This window comes from Lagopus muta, chromosome 4, assembly GCF_023343835.1.
Source record: "Lagopus muta isolate bLagMut1 chromosome 4, bLagMut1 primary, whole genome shotgun sequence".
Classification (NCBI taxonomy): domain Eukaryota; kingdom Metazoa; phylum Chordata; class Aves; order Galliformes; family Phasianidae; genus Lagopus; species Lagopus muta.
Window position 1 is genome coordinate 66,792,285 of NC_064436.1, and position 5,661 is coordinate 66,797,945.

General features: G+C 32.7%; 1 long non-coding RNA gene across 1 annotated transcript; it reads left to right on the top strand.

The window, feature by feature from the left end:
- The first annotated feature begins 159 nt into the window (after positions 1-159).
- LOC125692086 (uncharacterized) lies at positions 160-5,076 on the top strand. Its single transcript, XR_007376444.1, has 3 exons — positions 160-249; positions 3,140-3,305; positions 3,674-5,076. It is a non-coding gene; the product is annotated as an uncharacterized LOC125692086 (long non-coding RNA).
- Positions 5,077-5,661: the final 585 nt, after the last annotated feature.

The window sequence follows — 5,661 nt, forward strand, 5'->3', positions numbered from 1 at the left end:
TATATAGACATGGACTTCTCCTGCTTCCAGGAAGGTTTACTTGCTAATTAGACGTTAATTAAAATGAGCTGCAGCTGGTTTGAGACACTCCCCTCTCCCCAACCCCAATGCCCAGTTTCTAATTTCAGAACTAATGAAAATTCCCACAACACAGTATGGTCTGGATGCTTTTCTTGAGAGCTTATCTATCATTTCTTTAGTATTACTTGCCCCTTTGCCTGCTTACCTCAGCCTTCTCTACGTGTATAAGTACGTAAGTACATAATTTCAAGAATATCTTTTTTTTTTTTTTTTTTTTTTTCCCTTCAGTTGTTCTTTGCACTTTTAGGATATATTCTTGTATGCAGTATTGCTGTTTTTTTCTTAAGTTGGAAAATTATTTCAGTTGTTGATTTGATGAGGGCTTTGATTTGAAGAGAATGAAAGGTTGACAATAAAGGCTTGTTAAAGAACAGCGCAGATGTCTTAGATGATTCCGATTTACTGCTGCCAATGCTCTTTAGCTGAGGCTTATAATATCTGTTACTCCACAAGAACTGAGCCAAAGGCCTGCCTTTCCATTAAATGGAACCAAATTTCTTTTTTTTTTGCATGTGTGGGTGATGAGACAAATATCCACAAAGGATGAGGCTAAAGCTCTCAGTCTCAAACTGAGATTTATTACCTGGAGTTATATGTTTCTGCAGGGATAAAAAGGCTGGCCAACATATTAACAGTCTGTGCGGTTGCATCTAACCATGCTTCTGAATATATGTCAATTGAACAAACCTCATTTTGTTGTACTCTTTTTCTTGTCATATTCCTGACTCATCCTCTCAAAAGTTAATCTGATACAAGCCAGAAATACACTAAGTTCTCCAGGTAATGCTTTGAAATGATTGCTCTACTAGACAAGTATATCTTTGATGATAATTATATGCTAAAGAAAAAATTAACTGAGGGAAAATAAGAGAAAAAAATAAGTATGTGGATGTGTTTGTGTAATTCTGAGAGAGCAACTTGAAGTCATGATCTACTTTTCCTACTTAAGAAGTGAGAATCATTTCCCACTTACATACATCCCATAATAGAATTCAATCCATGCAGCATGAGAGGGAAAAGGTGAAGAGAAATATAGGTTTCTTATTCTCTCTAGAAGAGTAGATCATAAGTGGCGCGTAGTATAAAAAACTTTTCAATATAATGACAGCACGGCTGACTTAGCTGCTGTTAGTTCTGGAAAGATGGTTCTTGCGTGTGGAGCATGCAGCAAAAGGTAATTACAAACATACCCAAGTACCATTTTTTTGTGAGAAAGAAGTGGTCTGGGCAGACTCCCCAACTTAATCAGAAGGATTATAATCATCTCAACTTTAATCTGCAAGCTTAAAGAAGTCAGTAGGGAGCCTCTTGTACCATGCATAAAAGCAACAAATTAATAAGCATTCTGCATTGGTTTCAAGCTCCTCCTATAGTGCTGTGCAAGGTGGAAACCATCAATGAGCCGTTTACCTCACTGTCCGTTTTCCTTACTGTTGTTGAATAAGATATCATGTTCTCTTGACTTCAATTTTTGGCTTGCAAAAACATGTAAGACCTGCAGCCAAGTAGGACATTATGTCATGATTACACACTGTAATAACTTTACTTTTGGTAAGGTACATATAAAGTGTATGCTAATCACAGTAGACTTAGTGCCATTCCAATAATTTCAAGAATTTCATTTCAGACTTTGGAGTATCTGGATATATATTGTGATTTTATTTCTAGAGGTAACAAGATTTTATGTCATGCAACAACACATACATTCCTCTCTTCATCAAAAGATAAACATTTTGGGTTGATTTGCCCCCTCCCTTCACATTAAAACTAAAATTCAAAATAAATGATTGAAATGCTTACATTCAATTACACTAATTAGTTCATACTCAGAATGGAAAAGAACTACATCATTTCAGAAAAAAAAAGGGGAAAAAAAAAAAAGAAAAAGAAGAGGAATAAAACATTCTTCATTTTGAAAATATCAAAATTATCCAGCTATTAAAAGTAGATAATAGGAAATAAGTATGTAGTAGGAAATAATAATTCATAAAAAATTCACTTGGTGGAAATGAAGTGAGATCTTCTACTTGCCTTGGTACTTCCTTCTTACCTCTTCCAGAAAGAAGTTCTGATATAGATCAGAATACTTAATTATTAATTCCAGTGGAATGGCTATTCTTCATAACAGTTTTTGTTTTGATTTTGTTTGGTTTTGTGTAGGTGAAGGTGAGCTACTACTAAGGTAAATATATTTGTAACCCAAAAGGAGGAAGGCTAACGAAGGGCCAAAGTAAAAAAGATCAAAGTCCTAGTGCAAACATTGTTGGACCAAATTAGAAATATTTCAGTGAAAATTTAAATATGCATGATTCCATCCTAAACAAAAGAAGTAATAAAAAACTGATACAAACATTCTATCCCATGTGTGTTTCCATCTCAGTACCTAATTTAGAGAAACTACAAGTTAAGGAAAGTGTTCAGATCAGACATAGCTTGTAGACAGTTTCATGAGGCAGCATCAAAAATCACCTTTGTTTTCAATTAGTTTTCTAAGTAACCATAATACAATTTAGCATTTGACATGCAGATGACATTTCTCATATACTTTTTAATCTATCAGCTTTTATTGTTCATCAGTTGTGGTGACTTATTTCTATACACCCTCTTTCTCATACTTTCTTTTTTGAGACTGAAGTGAAAAAAGTCCTTCAATATCCATCTACTAGCAGTTTGTTTCTGCCATTGTGTTTGTTTGTTTATTTCTTTGTTCCCACTAGAGTACAGTCAAATATCTTTCACAATTTGAGAGATCCTCACAAACGTAATCCTGGATCTTTCTGTTTAGAGACACTGCCTAACTTGTCAAACTCCTGTTGTGTGTGGATAACTTCCCATAAACTCTTTCTTTTTTTTTTTTTTTTTTTTTTCCATGTAAATCTACAGATACTTGTGTAAAATTCAGTGAAATACTTTTAATAGTATCCTCCAAAGATAGTTATGTTGGATTATATTGAATGCTCTGTGTGCAGTCAACAAAACAGACAATTGTTGATTTTACTTCTTGCCAGACATTTTAAAATTGATCACATCAGTGTCTTCTGCTCCTTTTCCTTCACAGAGAATTTCCTTCACAGCAGACAAATGCAGTCCATTGAATGACAGAATCTGCCAAGCTACAGTGAAATTTCTTATCGAAAATTCAGCAGCCATCCTCAAGCAAAGACAGCACCTTCTCTTTCTTCAAAATGAGTCCTTCCAGGAGAAGTTCATCCTGAATGTTGATGGTAAAGAAAAGTCTTCTAAGAAATAAATAAGTTTTAATTTTTTCGAGGTCTCTCTGTCTGAAGAGTATGACAGAAGGAAGCAGACATGGGAATCTGGCCACTTAATGGAAACACAGAAGAATAACTTTGAATAGAAGCACTTTTGAAAAAAAAAAGCACCATGTGCAAGATGTGTTTAATCCAAGCAGCTGATTAAAATTCTCATTGCAAGAGAATGAAAATAAGATGTTAAAATAAATTAATAGGATTTGAATAGCTAATAGATAAGTGAAATGAAAAATTCTTGAAGGAAAATATATATTTTTTCTAGGCACTTTACTGGTCATGTATTTTTATACACATTTTTATGCATATAAATTTTATTGCAGGAAGAAACTATAGAAAGAAAATCCCTCTGAAAGTCTGCTGCAGAAAGTAGTTTGGGTGAGTTCCTTGTGTTGAGTCATTCTAAAATATATGGAATTATGCCAGAGGAAAGAATTGATTTCTCTGTGTACATGAAGTATTGCCTTGAAAATATTTTTGTTTTTTATATATGTGGCATAATATTTGTGACAGCACACAACATTACACATACATAACATTTGTAACAGCACAGTGTTAGCAGCTGAACAGGAACATTTATCTATCTTCAAATGTTTTAGATTTTTATGTTTTAAGTGAGATTTGGAAGTAAGAACAATAATTTTCTGTCTACAACAAATCAATGTGAACAATATTTAAAAAGCATTTGAATATCTGTTTAACTTAATTGAAAGGTGTAGTTTGGCACTCTTTACAGTGGAAAGCTGAAGAGTGAATAATAAATAAAATAAAATATCAGGAGAAGATTTTGTTTTCTTATTGGAGTAAAAAAAAATAATTTATTTCACAAAGAATTGGCCTTTCGTAATTATTTGGAATTAGAGGGGAGGTAACATCAGGGAAAAAACAAACAAACAAACAAACAAAAAAAGCGAAAGACCCCATGTAATTTGAGAAATCCCATTAGAAAGATAATTGATTCTAGGAAAAAACATACATTTAAAGAGCAAAGATTCCTTCTATAGTAAAGAATTCCACAAATATTACTCCAGTGAATACGATGGTCTCTCGGTTTCCTTTGTGTTCTCTTGATGTTTTCTCTCTCTTCTAATAAATATTTCAGGGCTCAGATTTGCAAAAGATTTTTTCCATCAGCTTAAATTATTAAGGTAAGGGAGTAAGGGAGAAAAAATAAACTTCAGATAGAATAATCTTCACAGAAAATAATCATGGAAATTAACATTTTCTACGACGAAGACTATGTACTTTTGATAAATACCTGTATATTTACATATACTTTCTTTTCTCTTAAATTATGCATCAGCTGCCATATTCTGTAAACAAAGAAAATCTTACTTCCTAAAATATTTATGAGATGTCTTACATATTAATAGGGATAGTAGCTTAATTCAAATGAAAAGTAAACATGTTTATAGTATGCTCATTTTTTCGTGTGTGATGCAGACCTGAATCAATCAAAACATTGAAGTTATTGATGAATTGTATGGTTCTCATGTTATATTTACTTTACAGAACTTGTATATGCTGATTTAAAAGTGTATTTAAAACTATGGCAGTGTTATCACATCCCATAGAAGGTATGAATGACTTAGCACGCTCAAAGATAAGTCAGTGAAATTGATTTCCTAATATTTGGTGTTATTTTGTGACATAACTGGAATAAACAGCTAAAGAAGTAATAAAAATATGAAGTTTGTTAAGTAGTACTAATATATATGCCTATATATGCGTGCTTTTGTGAATGGATCTGTACATAAAAGTTGTGTGCTTGTGTTACAAAATGTTGAAGTAGATGTTGTGAATGTTAAGTATTGTTTCTAACATATTATAAATTTCAACACAGCAGCTGAAGATGCAAAAGAAATAAAAAGATGATAAAGTCACAGCAGGGAATAAAATCCAAAAGTCATTAGACATTGTTAGTTACTACTCAGAAAATCAAGGGATATCTCTATATTTCTTTAATAGAATATGAACTGTATGGTTTACTTCGCTAGCAGTCTGTTGATTTTTGGATGAAAATGAGCATAGAAAAACAAATAGCAAATTGACAGAAAGCTCCCATAAATGTTTAAAGTGATTCAAAAGGGGATTGTGCAAATTCATATAAGATTGGTCTTTCATTTTTTTTGTTAAACACAATCATATGGATAAACCCGTATCTCAGAAAGTTCTCAGGCTGTATATAGCTAGGAGAATCTGCCCAGAGAACAACCAGCAAATCCCTATTTCGTACAATCCATATATCTTCTATTGTCAACTGCCAATATATCAGGTTAGAAACAACTTCTAGTCTGTCTCATTCATTGAC